Genomic DNA, 18,286 nt, shown 5'->3' on the forward strand with positions numbered 1-18,286 from the left:
CCTGGTTAGGCTGGGTTTGATTTCCTTAGAACATAGGAGGCTGAGGGGTGACCTGATAGAGGTATAGGGGGTAGAGAGGGTAGATAGTAAAACAAATCTTTTTCCCATTGGGGTGGCGCGATGTCCAAGACCCAGGCTTAAGGTGAGAGGTAGGAGATTTGGAGGGGATCCAAGAGGATTTTTTCCCCCACAGAGTGGATGGAGTCTGAAACGTGCTGCCTGAAGAGGTGGTGGAGGCAGATACAATTACAACATTTAAGAAACATCTCGACAAGTACTTGAACTGCCAAGGTATAGAAGGCTGTGGATCTAATGTGGGTAAATGGGATTAGTGTAGATAGGGATGGCCTGGATGTGGTGGGCTGAAGGGCCTGTTTCTGTGCTGTATGACTCTTTGACTTTATGTTGGACAGAGTCTTGGTCAGATTCCTGCTGATTCCAGGAAGGATAGATGGTCCTTGAGTGGGCACAGGGCAGGTCAACCAGGATGGTCCAGGGTTCAAAGAAGGTTGGTGCAATCAGTGTGACTTGTGTTGCGACAAGGAAAGGACGTACATGGGCCGTATCAGAGAGGAGTTGAATGTGTTGTAAGGATCCACCAGGGAGGTGTAGAGAAATGAGTTTCACTGGTGGGTGGATTGGGAATGAGCAGACCTGACCCAGGTTAGGAAGCACTTACCACAGCCTGCCACAGTTGACCTGGGATCTTCGGTACTTTATGAAAAGTACCTGGTCTTTAATACGAGCTCTGGTCACCTGACCTGCACACCTGAGCTTGTGCAACACTCTGGGTTTGCAAGTCTCCCCAGCTAGATTCTGCAGTGGTCAGGGCAGCACAGTGGCACAGCTAGTGATGCAGCTACCTCACAGCACCAGGGACCCAGGTTCGATCCTGACCTCCGGTGCTGTCTGTGTGGTGTGGAGTTTGCATGTTCTCTCTGTGTCCGCCTGGGTTTCCCCTGGGTGCTCCGGTTCCTCCCACGTCCAAAGACGTGCAGTTTAGTAGGTAAATTGGCCTTACCGTGGCTGATGGTGGAATCTGCAGGAGTTGATGGGAATATGGGGAGACTAAGTTACAGGGGAAAATTAGTTGGGAAAAGGGATTGCACTGTGAGCTGGCATGAACCTTATGGGCTGAACTGGTCTCATGTTGTAAATAACTATGGAAAGGGTGCAGGGTGGGCTCTCGGGGGGTCCTTCCCCAATACACACAGCCTCTATCATTGCTCACTCCAGGCACTGATGTGTCAGTGTGTGAAGTAACACTCAAGGAGAGTTACAAGGAGGTCCGGGTAGAAAGTGTTATCACCTGGTGTTGATGGGAGAGTGCCCTCTGTCAGTGGAGTGCCAGCCACAGTGTGATTGAGACTTCTCGTGACCATTACTCTGCATTTTTGCAGTCTGTCTCCTGTCAGTGGAGCCATAGGAACCACAAATGCCTGCATTGAAGCTGCAAATCAATGCAGATTTGATTACAAACTGATCAGCAAGCCCACAGGCGTGAGCTCAAGTCTCTTCTGTCTCTGCAAAGGGTCTGTGCAAGGAGCTTGAGTCCTTACTCTCGGCTGGCAGAGCTGGTCATTAGAGCTGACCAGAAAAGGGAAAGTTTAGGACTGAGAGGAGAGATTTCCCACTATAGAGAATTGGAAATCTCTGTCCAAGCTGGCTGGGGCTGTTCAGGTATTAAGTATACTCAAGAAGAACAGATTTTTGGACAGTAAAGGAGACGTGGATTGGCTGGGAAAGTGGATGAGACGTTGAATGGTGGAGCAGGTTCATGGGACCAAGTCGACCATTCCAACTATTTCTCGTAATTTTGTGGAGCGCAGAGGAGGAGATGAGGAACTGACCAGTTGGAGTTTGGGGACCTGTACCTGTGAAGTTCAGCCAATGCTCAGAAACATGGGAAAACTGCTCCCTTGTGTCCGAAAGGAAAGTACTGCAGGTGTTGGGAATCTAAAATGGAGAATGCTGGGGGGGGGAGAAAAATTCTCAGCAGGTCAGGCCGCATCCACGGAGAAAGAAACAGCTGCAATGTCCACAGGACATTGGGAGAGGGGTTTTGGTTAATGAATAAACTGAAAATTATGGTGCGCTACAGCGTCTGGTCATTTGTTACTTAGGCAGTAACTGATTGGCAAGAAAGAGACTACAGGTCAGGGCTGCTAAATGAGGGGAAATTTAGAGTGGACGCAGGGGCAGAGAAGAGGCTTGTGTCCATTTCAAACCTCTTACTTAGCTGGTTGGTGATTTGTTTCAGAATCAGGTTTATTATCACTGACATATGACGTGAAATTGTTTTGCAGCAGCAGTACAGTGCAAGACATAAAAATTATTATAAAGTATAAAGATAAATAAATAGTGCAAAATGAAAGGAATAATGAGGTAGTGTTCATGGACCATTCAGAAATCCGATGGCAGAGGGGAAGAAGCTGTTCCTGAATCATTGAGTGTGGGTCTTCCAGCTCCTGTATCTCCTCCCTGATGGTAGTAACGGGAAGAGGGCATGCCCCAGGTGGTGAGGGTCCTTAGTGATGGATGCTGCCTTCTTGAGACAGCGCCTCTTGAAGATGCCCTTGATGGTGGGGAGGGTTGTGCCCGCGATGGAGCTGGCTGAGTCTACAACCCTCTGCAGCTTCTTGGGATCCTGCACATTGGAGCCTCCATACCAGGCGGTGATGCAACCAATCAGAATGCTCTCCACTGTACATCTGTAGAAATTTTTTTTTGATCCTCCCTCTGTTTATTGGTCATAATTCATCATTTTGGGTAAGAGTGGGACAGAGAGGGGTCTTAGCTTGTTGCCCACTACAGCCAGATAATCTTCCAGTGAGAGGTGCCAGCTGTATGTGACCCCACATCCTTTGCTTCTGATTCCTATCTTGAGAGGTGAGGAGTTTTCTCACCGAATTTTGAACCAAACCCTTATTCACATTGCAGGTGTGCAAGATTTTCCCAGGACTGAATAAGAAGTGTGGAAATAAGCCATGCAGCAGACTGGAGCAGCTCTCTCGCACTAGGTAAGCTCCAGCACCCCTGAAAGGAAAGTACTGCAGTTGTCGGGAATCTGAAAGTTCTCAGTTAAACTCGTTGGTGTGCACTCTTGCCGTAAAGTTATGAGCTTGTGACATGGTCCCACTCCTGGATTTGTGCTCCTTAGCACAGTCTGGTACGTGGGGTGACCAGCAACCCATCTGCCCTCTCAGGTGGCCAGGAAGTCCTGGAGTTGGTGATGAGCAGTCAGAGGGTACTGACATCTGGGCAGGTTCCCAGATGTCACTACCATGCCGTGCCTCCCAGCCTGTAGCCTGTGAGTACCCAGCAGGTCTCTAAGTTCCAAACTTGAAACTTCCTCATTTACCTGATTTACTGAATCTCCACAATAGATTTTGACACTGATTATGAGGCAGTTAATTTTTCAGAGTTCTGTAGATTGCATTGGCGTTAAATGATAATGATGTTGGCCTTAAAATGGCCTGGTTGTCATTCTTGTATTCAGAGCCGGACTGTGGAACTGCATGACTCACTACCTCTTTACCTGGTCTTGCTGTTCTGCCATCCTACCTTCCCCTTGTTTCAGGCACCTTCCCTACCATCTCTGGCTCGTTAGTCAGTTGCTATATTTTCTTACAACCATAGAAAGAGGCCATTCAGCCCATCAGGTGTTTGCCGGCTCATGGAGCAATCCCGATCCCCAATAGCGGTTCAAGAAGGCAGCTCACCACCACCTTCAGGGTAATTAGGGAGAGGCAATTAAATGCTGGCTCAGCCTGCAAAGCCCATGTCCCTTGAATGAATGAAAAAAGATGACTTTTCCCTGTAACCTATTCTCCCCACATTCCCATCAACTCCCCCAGATTCTACCATTCACCCTACACACTAGGGCAATTTACAGAATTTGAATACCCAGGCGCAGAAGGCCTCAGGCCAAGTACTGGAAGATGGGCTGAATACAGGTGGGTGCCCACTGGTCAACATGGACGTGATGGGCCTAATGGCCTTTTTCCATTCTGTATGTCTCTTAAAGTTCCCAGGGCACTATCTTAAATAAAATTGTAGAGATCGGGTGGGAAGGTTGGCGTAGACATAATGGGACAAAGGACCTGTTTCTGTACTGGACAACTCTGCCTCTGTCAGCTACTTGGGATCTCATTGAAACCTCCCGGATACTGAAAGGCCAGGATAGAGTGAACGTGGAGAGGATGTTTCCATCAGTGGGAGAGTCTAGAATCCAAAGGCACAGATCAGAACAAAGGGACGTCCCTTTAAAACTGAGATGAGGAGGAATTTCTTCAGCCAGAGGGTGGTGAATCTGTGGAATACGTTGCCACAGAGGGCTGTGGAGGCCAAGTCATTGGGTGTATTTAAGGCAGAGATTGATAGGTTCTCGATCAGTAAGGGGGTTAAGGGTTACAGGGAGAAGGTGGGAAAATGGGGTTGGGGAGAAAAATCGATGAGGATTGAATAGTGGAGCAGACTCTAGGCCAAATGGCCTAATTCTGCTCCTGTATCCTGTGGGAGCCCAGTGCCTTGCTGTTGGTTGCTTTGACAACAGTGCCACGCAGGGGGTAATGCAGTGGAGTGTTCCCTGGGTGTGACCTCTTAACACGCTCCAAGACCTGCAGTCTTTGGATCTGAGGACACAGTGGGTGGCTGTCCATTGCCCCTCGAACAGGCCTTGGTTGGAGGAGAACCAGTCTCACTTAGTGCTCTGATATCCTGGACCTCCCTCCTACCCCAGTGGCTCACTCACCTACTGGAGCCCCTGTACCAGGGGTGGAGGGAGGAGCGTGTTGTAAGTGGGAGGTTCAGGAGAGGAATCCAAACCTCAACCTGCTGGGGGGATTCAGGATGTGGGGGCAGCAAGGAGTTGTCGACCATCAGCATGAAAGAGTAAAGCACTGGTGCGGAGGTGCCAACTTTCTCCATGAATTAAGGAGCCAGAATCTGTAGGGGAGCTTCTTTCATTGTAGAACCCTGCAGCCTTTGTTAACTGGCTTTCCTTCAGCATTCACAGGCTGAACAGCAGAGCAGGAACGGTGCCAAGCACCTTTTGTTTTGCTTCAGGGATTTGTTAAACGGACAGCGGCCCACAGAGCATTACACGGCCTCTTTTTGAATAATCGTCTTTTACCTTTCACTACTTTTGGACTTGACGGAAATGAGGAAATGAGAAATCCAGGAAGAAACAAGTAACGAAAACGGGCCCTGTTGCCTGGAAGCGGGCGTGAATGGAGGGAGGGGTAGGGGTTGTTGGGGGAACAGCTGGACCAAGAATGGGACTCTCGGTGGGGGTAAGATGTGTTTGAATGGAGCCTTGCTAACCCTTTCTCCAGTGAACTTCCTCCAGCCATTGTTCCGGTTGGGAAGGCGATCCAGGGCCCAGAGGCAGTTTCCAAAGCTCCTACCCAGTGACTTGTGTATGTAACGGAGGCCCTCTCCACGCCTGCACGGAGCGGCAAGGCACATTGATAGGGTCATTAGCTGTTAAGTGTCACAAGTGGGCCGTATAATCTGTAGCACCTTCATCCAGGAGAGAGGGGAGGTAACGTACGAGGCAGATGGTTGCTCGGAAGCTCGACCTGCACTCGCAGGAGGCTGTGGCCATTTGTGCTCCTGTCGCTCATACCGGTGTCGCCTCCAAACTTGCAGCATCCTTGCAGAAGTATTGAGGTGGGAGGGTTGTCCTTTCAGAGGAGGTGGGGCTGAGAAACTGGTAGATCACTGCAGTGAGGGGGGATGAAAGGGAGCAGTTGTTGCAGGAGGGCAAATAAAAGCAGAACATTCTCCAAACCCTCGGCAGTTCGACAAGCATCTGTGGAAGGAGGAACAGAGTTAATGGTTCAGGTCTTTGACTCTCGTTTCTCTTTCTATGGAGGATGAATCGTCTTCTGAGTGTTTCCAGCACCTGCAGTTTTTGAAATTCATTCATCACAGTAAGACTGCTGGTTTCAGTGCAGGAGAGATCTGAGAAGGGGAGAGAGGGAGGTCAGGCCATTCACTGTGAGGACCAGAAAGTCTCCATCTAAAGGGCAGGGGGAATCTGGATCTTCCTGGGAGAGTTTGTAACTGAAAACCTCCAAGCTTTCAAAATGAAGACTCGACTATCACCTGCCAGCTTGTGCTCCTCCCCCTCACCTATTTATTATGGCTTCTGCCCTGTTCCTTTCCAGCCCTGGTGAAGGGTCTCAACCCAAAACATTGACTGTTTATTTCCCTCCATAGATGCTGCCTGACCTGCTGAGTTCCTCCAGCATTTTGTGTGAATTGTTTTATTTGCAAAGTGCAGTCAGAGCGATAAGCCATGTTGGTTCTAGATGGAATCGGCCTGCGATCCTGGTGAATAGCAAAAAATTAAATGCTATTTAAATTGCCTGCCACAGAAGTAAGCAATTGAGGTTGAATTCAGCAGCTGATGTTTGCACTGGTATGACTTTGGTAAGAGGCAGGGGTTCATTTTACTGGACCAGCAGTCAGAGTTCTGGACCAATGATCCAGAGACATGAGTTCAAATCCCACCATGGCAGCTGGGAAATTTAAATTCAAGTAATTAAATAAATCTGGAATTGTAAAATGAAAAAGCCAACCTCTGTAACAGTGACCAGGAAACCTCTGGGTTGTTGCAAAGACCCAGCTGGTTCACTGATTCCCTTCAGGGAATCTTCCGTCCATCCCCAGCCGATGTGACTCCAAAGCCACCAGTGTGGTTGACCTATAACCACCTCCGCAGTTCAGAGGCAAGAAGGGATGGACAATCAATGCTGACGCTGCCAGCAACCTCCACATCCTGTCAACAGATAAATAAGAACAAAAAATCCCCAAACTTTCAGAATTTGGCAGCTGAGTTGTCAAGCGTGTTTGATATTAAAGTCAGTTCCTTAAATAAAATAAGATGAATTTGTACCTAAGCATTTTACAGACAATGAAGTGCAATGGAGTCCTAATGTGGGAAACTCGGCACCAGTTTGTGCACAGGAAGCTCCCACAGTTATGGTCTGCTGATAATAAATCATTTGCTCTTCCTCTGTAGTGGGGTGGGATCTTCTGCAGCCACTGAGAGGGCAGGCACGACCCTCAGTTACACATTTCATCTGAAAGATGGTGGTGCGGCATACTCTCAGCCCTGCATTGCAGTGCCGTTTGTGGTTTCTGTCCCAAGGTCACTGGCGTGGGACTTGAACCCTCAAACTTTTGAGTTGGAGTAGAGAGCACGATCTACAGCAGGCAGGTTGTCCCGTTGAACCTTTCCCTGTCATTCTGGTCCAACTTGCGTTGACCAAGAAAGTGGACCCCAACCCCTGGCACAACCATGCTGATACTGGGGCGGAGACCATCTAGAAGGACCATCCTCAGAGTGTGTTTGGGCACATATTCTGGAATGAGAGAGTCAGGAGTCAGGGAGTGTGGCAGGCACAGTTTTGACAATAACAGCCCCTCCTGTTCCCTTGAAGCATGGTTCGTTGGCAGGGTGAGATGTGTGGGGATGTATTTGCCCTCAGAACAAATCCCCGCATGGAGAGAAGAGCCTGTTCTTTGGGGCTGGTAGGAATACTGGTGGTGAAAGAGATGTTGGAGACAGCTAGCGAGCTCTGCCCTCGTGTTGATTCTGCCTGGCTAGGGATGTGGTCAGTTACCTCACAGAGGGGGGGTACTGCCACTCAACTAGGACATCACAGGGCAGGTATCTCCTTGCTGGGAAAGACCAGTTGTGAGCAGTAACCCGACAGGGTCTGGTATAACCCTCGTCCTGCAGAGGACTAAATTGGCCATGGGCAGAAGAACCTGGGGTGAGAGAGTAAATTTGGTCAACTCTTCCAGAGCTAGAATAGAGCAGGTGGACCGAAGGTCCTCATCCCATGCTCTGAGGTTCAGTAATGGTCTGGGACCGCTCTGTTCCCTCAGTCCAACCAGCACTGAATGTTCCTCCTCTTTCACTCGGTGTGCAGGAGGTGGGTGTGGACACCACCACATGGGGGCAGAGGTGGGCTGTACCTGCCAAGACTCCCTGCCATCCGCAGCAAAAAACAATAAGCGGACCAGCTACCTCAGCCCCAAGAGAAGAACACACCTCAGTACGTTGAGCAAACATGGATAGGAAGTGGATTAAGCAAGTCCACAAAGTGACTTCTGTGTGGATTATGTCTCCTCCGGCACTGAAGTAGTCAGGGGAGGGGAAGGAGCGGGCTTACGCTAAATGGCAGCTGCTCTGCCCGTGACCACAAGAAACTGCAGAGAGTTGTGGACACAGCCTGGCACTTCACGGAACCCAGCCTCCCCTCCATGGACTCTGTCTGCACTTCCCATGGCCTCGTTAAGCAGCCAGCATAATCAAAGACCCCACCCACCCTGGACATTCTTTCTTCTCCCCTCTCCTATCGGGCAGAAGATCACAAAAGTCTGAAAGCACGTACCACCAGGCTCAAGGACAGCTTCTATCCCCGCTGTTATAAGACAATTGACTGGTTCCCTAGTACGATAAAATGGACCCTTAACCTCACAATCTACCTCGTTATGACCTTGCACCTTATTGTCTACCTGCACTGCACTTTCTCTTTGGCTGTTACACTTGATTCTGCATTCTGTTATTGTTTTACTCTGTACTACCTCAATGTACTGTATAATGAATTGATCTGTATGAATGGTATGCAAGACAAGTTTTTCACTGTACTTTGGTACAAGTGACAATAATAAACCAATTCCAATAAAGCAGTGCTAGCTGCTTGAAGAGCCATCCTTCAGCCTCCTACCACCGTTCCTCACCATTCCTTCATTGTCACCGGAGTAAAACCAGAGCTGCCTGCTTTACGGGAAGCATCTTCAGCACAAGGACTCTCATGGCTGCAGGGAGCAGCTCACTGCTGCCTTCCCAAGACCAGGAGTGGGCAGTAAATGCCAGCCTTGCCAATCATATTCACTTCCTATCTCAGCAGGAAGGGGGTAACTGGGATAAGTGGGGAACCGCTGGATGGTGAGATGGAAGTATTAGTAAGGGATGGCAGATAACTTAGACCAATGCCTGGCATCATGGTGGAGGATGCTACAACTATCCCAAAGACAACAAATGGGCTAGTTTCAAATCCCAATCACAAGGGCCAAGGTATTGGCAAAACTAATGTGTCAAAAGGCAGACAAGTCACCAGGAGTCAATAACCTGCACCCAAGGGTTTTAAAGGAAGTGTCTGCATGGGTGGAGCACTGGTTGAACTTTTCCACAACCAGTAGATTGGAAAAGTGCAAATGTGACTCCCTTGTTCAAGAAGGAAGGGAGGGAGACAAAAAGCAGGAAACTGTAGGCCTGTTAGCTTGAGGTCTGTTGTTAGCAAGATGCTGGAGTCTATAATCAAGGAAGAAATAGCTGGTCATTTAATGCAATCAAAGCAAATCAACATGTTTTCCTTGCATAAAACCCAAGTTTCTAGGGTTCTTTGAAGATGTAACAAGCAGAGTCGATGCAGGGGCAGTTGTAGATGTAGTATATTGAGGTTTCCGTAAGGCATTTGATAAGGTGCTACATAAAAGATTGGTATTGAGGAACCTGGATTGAAAACTGATTATCACACAAAGTCAAAACAAATGGGTCTTTTTGATTGGAAACATATAACAAGTGGATTTGTTCTTGGCCATCAATTATATCCTATTATGTTAATGAGCTGGGGGAGGGAGCAGAGTGCAAGATACTTATGCTGATGACACGAAAATGGGTCAGGGGTCATGCTGCAATGAGGATATTTCAACTTTGCAATGGGATATAGATAGGCTGAGTGAATGGGTACAACTTAGCAAATGGAGTTTAATGTGGGGAAGTGTGAGGTCATGCACTTCAGTAAGAAGAATCTAAAGGAAGAATGTTATTTAAATGGAGATTGCAAATGAATGGACGTAAATGATTAGCTGTTCCTGGGTTGTCCAATCGAGAACCACTTAAAAACAAAAGTTGGATCTGTATTCTTTGGAGCTTAGAAGAAGAGAGGTGATTTTATTCAAACATACAAGATCCTGAGAGGGCAGGGCAGGACAGGGAAGATGTTGAGATGTTTCCACTAGCGGGACGTAGGTACTGGGTGCTATCATTTAAAACTGACGTAGAGTTATAGAGTCATACAGCATGGAAACAGGCCCTTTGGCCCAACTCTTCCATGCAACCGCGTTCCATCTCCCCACATTGGCCTACAGCCTTCTAAACCTCTCCGATCCATGTACTTACCTAGACAGCTTTTAAATGTTGCTGATGTGCCCACCTCATTTCTTGCGATGGGTGCAGGAATTTCTTCTCGGAGGCTGTTGAACCTCTGAGGTTGTTTACCTGAGAGGGGGAGGAGGCTGGATCACTGGAGGTGTATAAGGAAGAGGTAAATAAACTGACAGATCAGGGAATTCAGGGAAATGGGGAACTAGCCTGGGGTAGATCAGCTATGATTGTGTGAATGGTGGGACAGGGTTAAAGGGTCAGGTGACCTACTCCTGCTCCCATTTTCTTGTGTGTTCTAGTAACTAAGCGACGGGTGAAGCTGATAGCGTAATCTTTTACTGAAACAACACTGAATGAAATGAGGTGCTTTTAATAAAACAAACCTGATTGGGTTATTGTGCCTGTTCATGTGGTTTGAAACCGTTGCATCTCTGAGAAGGATCCTTGAGCGAGTGCCATCCCACCATCACCACCGCTGTGCCCTTGTATGACTCTGCACGTGGAAGGGCTGTGGTGGCTTGGTTGCCCTCTGCTGGGAATAAATCTTGGAATACTTTTGTTAAACAAAGCTATTTACAGCAGTGCACTCTGTTGCTGGGCAGGGAAAGCAAACAAGGAGTCTTTACTCTGTGTTTTGGATCAAACCTGTTTCAGTCCCTGTGTTGCTGTGTGAGTAACAGTTGGCAGTAGGGAGGGTGTGTTGGACAATCCACACCTTGGGATTTTCCTGTGCCCCAGATGTTCCCCCTCACTTGTTCCTGCCCTCGGCCTACTTGCCACTTAGCACATGCAAGATGGCGCCGGAGCATGGCAACTCGTTGCAAGCTGCTCTCTACAGATCTACTCATTACCCTTAGTATAATCGTTCTACACTTTTAAATTTAAACTCTATGTCACTAATTATTTTACCTGTACTACATCAATGCACTCTGTACTAACCCAATGTAACTGCACCGTGTAATGAATTGACCTGTACGATCGGTGTGCAAGACAAGATTTTCACTGTACCTCGGTACAGGTGAGAATAATAAACCAATACCAGATGCTCACTGTTGCTGAAGTAAATTCTACTGAGAGTCACTGCTGCCAGTGGATGATTAGAAGGAATGGCAGTCCCTCCAGCGTAGAGCTTAAGGGTTAATCGAACTGAGGTGCGATGGTGATTGAAGGGGCTGGGAGGGCGATCGGAGAGAAGCTACTTCCTCCGGTTGGGGAACTCGAGCCTCAGAACTGCAGTGAGATCCAGAGCTATATGGGAGTTTGGATCCCATTTGCATCACCTTTCCTCTCTTCATCCCATCTCTACAACCCTCTTTCTCCCTCTCCCTATTGTACCTCCATCCTTCCTCCCTTGGCCACCTACCCCCCTTCCCCCCTCTTCCCCCCCCCCCCCAACCCCCCACTTTAAACCAGAAGACTAGATTGCAAACTGTAGAGGTGAGATTAGTTTATTTGGTGTATTTATGAAAGGTCATGGATCCAAGGCAGTATGGTGGAGCTGAGCGGCCCTGTAATCCAGTGTTTATTAAGGACCCAATGATCTCCAGGTACCATTGCATATCCAGTGTAGTCAGACATAGTTTTCCTCATTTCTTTAAGCCTTTCCCCAGCTCAACAGCTTTGAGTCCTTGTTGCAACAAAATTCTCAAATTGATCGAGGCTCTGGTGGGCACCTTGCAGCTCACAAGATTCACAAGACAAGGGAGCAGAAGTAGGCCATTCGGCCCATCGAGTCTGCTCCATGAGCTAAAGGAAAAGAAAAGAGAAAAAGAACAAGAAAAAAAAGGGAAAAAGAAAAGGAGAAAAAAAACAAAAACAAAATAAAACAAAAACAAAAAAAAAGCTCAGGATGTCTCTGCCCATGAGGTCATATCCTCTGCCCACTCTCTCTGTTGGCACAAGGCTAGGCACTGGTCATGGGGAAACAAGGGTCACCAACTCTGGTTGTACGTGTTGTCCAAGTTTACACCAGATGACCTCCAACTACTCTGCCCCTACACTCCCACCATGGGGCACCCAATATATTCAACCTCACTAACTTCCTCCTCCACCAATCAAAATCCTGATTAGATCATTCATGACAATATGTTAATTTCCCTTATGCTTCCATATTACTTTATGACGTTGGAGAAGGTTATTTGGCCCATTTTGCTCTCAGAACAATCCCACTCTCCCACTAATTTTCCCTGTAAACTCTTCCCAAATTCACAACAACTCCCTCCTGATTGTAGCCCTCACCTATTGTAGCAAGTATCCCACCAACCTGCACTTCACTGGGATGTGGGAAGAAACCCATGTGTGTGCAGACTTCACAGTGACATTACTGGAGATCAGGGCCAAAGCTGGGTTAGTGGAGCTGGCAGGCAGAAGCTCTACTAACTGTACCACTGTGCCACCTCTGCACCTTCAATATTTCCAACTATTGGACTCATTTGTGCTCAGTTAAATTTTGAATCTTTTTTTGCCTGTAAACTTGCTGAATCTCTTGGCCAAAGTTGCTGCAGCAACGGAAGAAGAGCAAGTGCAGTGTTGTTGTTTAACCAATGAGATTGAACAGTGGTTGGACTGGGAGCGTGGATGAGTTTGAAGTGAAGTCAGCTACAGAAAGTAAAATAGAGAGAAGGAAAGAAAAAGTAGAATTTAACATTTTAAAATCCACCAAACAATTATTAACCTGGCAGAATGAGACTTTTAACTCTTCATTTCATGACAAGAGTGATTAATGAGCACTCATTGGCAACTCCCACGGTAGGTAGGGCAGGCCAGTAGTATAGCGGTTAGCGTAATGCTATTACAGCGCCAGCGACCTGGGTTCAATTCCGGCCGCTGTCTGTAAGGAGTTTGTACGTTCTCCCTGTGTCTGCGTGGGATTCTACCCCTCACCTACACAAAGGGGGCAATTTACAGTGGCCAATTAACCCACCAGCCTGCGCATCTTTGGGATGCGGGAGGAAACCAGAGTACCCAGGGGAAACCCACACGGTTACAGGGAGAGTGTGCAAACTCCACGTAGACAGCACCTGAGGTCAGGATTGAACCCGGGTCCCAGGAGGGGAGTGGGAAGGGGAGAGAGAGTTGAGGTGGGGAGAGAGGAGGGAGTTGAGGGGGGATTGGAGAGGAGGGAGACAGGGGGAGGTGGAGGAAGTTGAGGGGGGAGAGGAGGGGGAGGAGGGGAGGAGAGGGGGAGGGAGTTGAGGGGGGGGAGGGGGAGAGAGTTGACATGGGGAGAGAGGAGGGAGTTGAGGGGGGATTGGAGAGGAGGGAGAGAGGGGGAGGTGGAAGAAGTTGAGGGGAGGGGGAGAGGAGAGGGGAGGGGGAGAGGAGAGGGGAGGGGGAGAGGAGAGGGGAGGGGGAGCGGAGAGGGGAGGGGGAGCGGAGAGGGGAGGGGGAGCGGAGAGGGGAGGGGGAGCGGAGAGGGGAGGGGGAGAGGAGAGGGGAGGGGGAGAGGAGAGGGGAGGGGGAGAGGAGAGGGGAGGGGGAGAGGAGAGGGGAGGGGGAGAGGAGAGGGGAGGGGGAGGGGAGGGGAGAGGGGAGGGGAGGGGAGGGGGAGAGGAGAGGGGAGGGGGAGAGGAGAGGGGAGGGGGAGAGGAGAGGGGAGGGGGAGAGGAGAGGGGAGGGGGAGAGGAGAGGGGAGGGGGAGAGGAGAGGGGAGGGGGAGAGGAGAGGGGAGGGGGAGAGGAGAGGGGAGGGGGAGAGGAGAGGGGAGGGGGAGAGGAGAGGGGAGGGGGAGAGGAGAGGGGAGAGGAGAGGGGAGGGGGAGAGGAGAGGAGGGGGGAGAGTTGGGGAGAGGAGGGGGAGAGAGAATTGGAGGAGGGAGGGAGGTGAGGGGGAGGGAGTGGAGGGGGAGAGTTGAGGGGATGTGGGGTTGATGGGGTGGGGAGGAGGTGAGGGGGAGGGATTTGACGGGAGTGGGGGAGTTGAGGGGGGGTTGATGGGGTGGGGAGTCATTGAGGAGGAGGGAGTGGTAGTTGAGGGGTAGGGGAGGTGGGAGTTGAGCAGGGTGGGAGGGTTTTATCGGTGGGGGGTTGAGGGGGTGGGGGGAAGTGGGGGGATAGAGTGAGAGGAGAAGGGGAGGAGGAGGGGTAAGGAGGTGGGAGAGAAGGAGGGGGAGGAGGGAAGGAGGGGGAGGAGGGAAGGAGGGGGAGGAGGGAAGGAGGGGGAGGGGGAGGAGGGAAGGAGGGGGAGGAGGGAAGGAGGGGGAGGAGGGAAGGAGGGGGAGGAGGGAAGGAGGGGGAGGAGGGGGGGAGGAGGGAAGGGGAGGAGGGAAGGGGAGGAGGGAAGGGGAGGAGGGAAGGGGAGGAGGGAAGGGGAGGAGGGAAGGGGAGGAGGGAAGGGGAGGAGGGGGAGGAGGAGAGGAGGAGAGGAGGAGAGGAGGGGGAGGAGGAGAGGAGGGGGAGGAGGAGGGAGTTGAAGGGAGGGGAGGGGGAGAGGAGGGAGAGGAGAGGGGGAGGGGGAGAGGAGAGGGGGAGGGGGAGAGGAGAGGGGGAGGGGGAGAGGAGAGGGGGAGGGGGAGAGAGAGGGGGGAGGGGGAGAGAGAGGGGGAGGGGGAGAGGAGAGGGGGAGGGGGAGAGAGAGGGGGGAGGGGGAGAGAGAGGGGGGAGGGGGAGAGAGAGGGGGGAGTTGAGGGGGTGAGTGGGGTTGATGGGGTGGGGAGGAGTTGAGGGTGAGGGGAAGGGATTTGATGGGAGTGGGGAGTTGATGAGGTGGGGAGTCATTGAGGAGGAGGGGGTGGTAGTTGAGGGGTAGGGAGTTGAGGTGGGAGTTAAGCAGGGTGGGAGGGTTTTATCAGGGTGGGGGGGTTGAGGGGGTGTTGATGGGGGTGGGGGGGAGTGGGGGGATAGAGTGGAAGGGAGTAGGGGAAGGGGAGGTGGGAGAGGAGAATGGGAGGAGGAGGAAAGGGGGGGAAGGGAAAGGAGGGGGAAGGGAGGGAAGGAGAGGGGGAAAGGAGGGGGGAAGGGGAGGAATAGAATGGGAGGGCGAGGGGAGAGAGGAGGGAGGGGAGAGAGGAGGGAGGGGAGAGAGGAGGGAGGGGAGAGAGGAGGGAGGGGAGAGAGGAGGGAGGGGAGAGAGGAGGGAGGGGAGAGAGGAGGGAGGGGAGAGAGGAGGGAGGGGAGAGAGGAGGGGGAGGGGAGAGAGGAGGGGGAGGGGAGAGAGGAGGGGAGAGAGGAGGGGGAGGGGAGGGGGAGGGGGAGGGGGGGGAGGGGGAGAGAGGAGGGGGAGGGAGGGGAGAGGGGGAGGGAGGGGAGAGGGGGAGGGAGGGGAGAGGGGGGGAAGGGGGAGGGAGGGGGGAAGGGGGAGGGAGGGGAGAGAGGGGGGAGAGAGGGGGGGAAGGGGGGGAGGGGAGGGGGGGAAGGGGGGGGAGGGGAGGGGGGAGGGGGAGGGGGGGAGGGGAGGGGGGAAGGGGGGAGGGGGGAAGGGGGGAGGGGAGGGGGGGAGGGGGGAAGGGGGGAGGGGAGGGGGGGAAGGGGGGAGGGGGGAGGGGGAGGGGGTGGGGGGGAAGAGGGGGGGAAGAGGGAGGAGGGAGTTGGAAGGGGATGGGGAAGGAGGGGATGGGGTGAGGGGGGAATATGGGGTAGGAAGGATGAGGGAGGGAGATGGGAGGGGGTTGAGGGAGTTGGGAGGACGGCGGGAGGAGTGCAGGGGTTGAGCCGACGGGCTGGGCTGGGCTGGGGGCGGGGGGAGGAAGGCGCCGTCTGCCCGCTCTCACTCACTCCCACTCTCTCTCTCTGTGCGGAACCAGCGCGTTCGCTTCACCAACCTTCCGCCGCGACCCGCAGAGAGCGGGAGCTCGGCGCCTCCCCAGCCCCGAGGAAGGAGGGCAGGGGGTCGCCCAGGACAGAGGAGGCAGAGGGACAGAGTCCGCCCCCTTCCCTCGCAGACTCCGGACTCCACGAGGTGCGCGGGAGAAGAGCTCTCCGCCCGCAGGTAAACACCGCGCCGCCGGCTGATGAAAGCGCTTCGCCCCCTTCCCCACCCCACTCCCTCACCCCTACCCCACGGGGAGGGGGGAAGTGGAGCAACTCCCTCCCTCCCCAAACTTTCCTCCTCCTCTGTGCCCCTCCCACTTTGAACAACGTTTGCTGGTCGGTCTTGTTTCTGCTTTTAATTTAAACTCTTTGCCTCGCTCGGATCAGCCGCTGCCTTTACAGAGGGCGGCGGAGTTGTCTCCCCTCACCCCGGGTTTGCCGTTACCCCGCCGGGCTGATTCACCCCGGGTGCCGAGGGTGACAGCTGTGCGCTGGCAATGCGCGCTGCCTGGCCGGTGGGGCCCACCACAGGTGACTTTAAAGCTGCAATGTTTTCCTCTGGGATATCGGTTGTGCTGATATTGGTTCATTATGTGTGTGATGTGTAACGCAGCTTGTGTGTGGAAGGCTTTTGCGTTTAATAGTTTTGCTGGTTGTCAGAAGTATCCGTTGTGTATTCTTTACCATGGAGATATTCTCACCTACATACTGATAAACACTCGTGTACTGTCACACTTATGCACATGCTTGTTCACTTATACTCACACACACACATTTGTAGTCTTTCACGTTCCTTGCACACATCCACCCACACAGTCTTTCATACTCTTTCACACGCAGGCTCACATAAGCACACTTATTTTCTCACGTACTTGAATGTCGGTGGAAGGCATTGACAATTGGTGTACACTGGGGGTGTTCCCTTGTCTGTCGGGGTTTTGAAAGCCAAGCATTTTGAATCTGAATCCTTGTTCAGTGTATCAGTGAGTGGAGTGCAGCTGGGGTTTATCACTGGAATAGCAGCCTGCATCCTCAGCTTGTCCACAGGTGTGTGTGTCTGTCTGTCTGTCACTGGATGAGCATAGAGGTGTTGCTGCATTGACCCCACTCTCCCGAGATCCCACTCTCAGCCCCGCATCTCCATGTGGGACCCTGACCTTTAATCTGTGACATGGAACAGCCAGTTCAGATTCTCCCTCAGTCCCAGATCACAGATCAGCCCAGTGAGTCCTGACTGGGTTTATGTGAGATCAATCCAGCTAACTCCTCTCCCCCAACCTCTCCCCTCTCCCCATGACTCTTTCCCCTCAGATGCTCAGCCAGTTCCCTATTGAATGCTGTAGTTGAATCTGCCTCCGCTGCTCCACCGCTGGCTGTGTGTCCAGACCCGAGTCACTCTGTGTTTATAAAACAAGATTTCCTCATTCGAAACATTCATTGGCTTCAGTCATTTGGAGCAACTTATACTTAGGTAGCACCTCTTAAGCTGGTGAAAGCTCCCAAGCTGTGACTTCACAGGAGTGTTGAGTGCCTAAGATCTGGAGTATGTCATAGAATCATACAGCGCAGAAACAGGCCCTTCGGCCCACTAGTCCGTGCTGACCATCAATCACCCATTTATAGTAATTCTACATTAATCCCAATTTTATTCTTCCCACATCTCCCATCAGCTCCCCTCAGACTCTCCTCCTCACCTACACACTGTGTAACCTACCAACCCACACACCTTTGGGACATGGGAGGAAACAGGGGTACCCAGGGGAAACCCACCCAGTCACAGAGAGAACGTGCAAACTCCACACAGACAGCATCAGAGGTCAGGATTGAACCTGGGTCTCTGGCGCTGTGAGGCAGCGGCTCTACCCGCTGTGTCACCGTATGTGATGCAGGAGTGAAAACACATACAATCACACTAACCAGTCACCTGTGTTCAGAGCAACCAAAGAGCATTGGGTGCTGCTGGAGGAATCTCCTGGGTCACTCCCCTTCTGTGGAGACTGAGCAATTTATCCAATTAATGTAGTATGCTACCATCGTGATAAGTTACAGGACTAGTATCCAGGGAGTTCAAATCTCACAACAGGAACTGAGGAATTTCATTTCAATTAACTAAAGTCCTGGTAACGATGCCTCTGTCAGTGCAGGGTTTTTGTTAAAACTGCTCTGGTTTGCTCATGCCCTTCAGGGAAGGGGGACCTGCCATCTGACTCCAGACCCACTGATGTGGTTGACTCTTAACTGTCCTCAGTCCATGGGAGATTAGTGAGTGAACAAACATAGTGGCGTTTCCTCAGTTTTAAAATTTAAGGTTAACATTGTGTTGGAGGAAAAACCTCGGGATTTCACAGAA

General features: G+C 51.6%; 1 protein-coding gene across 7 annotated transcripts in view; it reads left to right on the top strand.

The window, feature by feature from the left end:
- Positions 1 to 18,286, top strand: part of LOC127584418 (fibroblast growth factor receptor 1-like) — a 164,974-nt gene that overhangs the window by 35,130 nt on the left and 111,558 nt on the right. For 6 of the 7 annotated variants that reach the window (XM_052041211.1, XM_052041212.1, XM_052041215.1 and 3 more), the window contains exons 2-3: positions 2,941 to 3,020; positions 15,930 to 16,114. The gene's annotated coding sequence lies outside the window, so the exon portion shown is untranslated. The remainder of the gene's footprint in view (positions 1 to 2,940; positions 3,021 to 15,929; positions 16,115 to 18,286) is intronic. The other variant, XM_052041214.1, reaches the window with a different exon arrangement.

The sequence above is a fragment of the Pristis pectinata genome, chromosome 29 (genome assembly GCF_009764475.1).
Source record: "Pristis pectinata isolate sPriPec2 chromosome 29, sPriPec2.1.pri, whole genome shotgun sequence".
NCBI lineage: Eukaryota > Metazoa > Chordata > Chondrichthyes > Rhinopristiformes > Pristidae > Pristis > Pristis pectinata.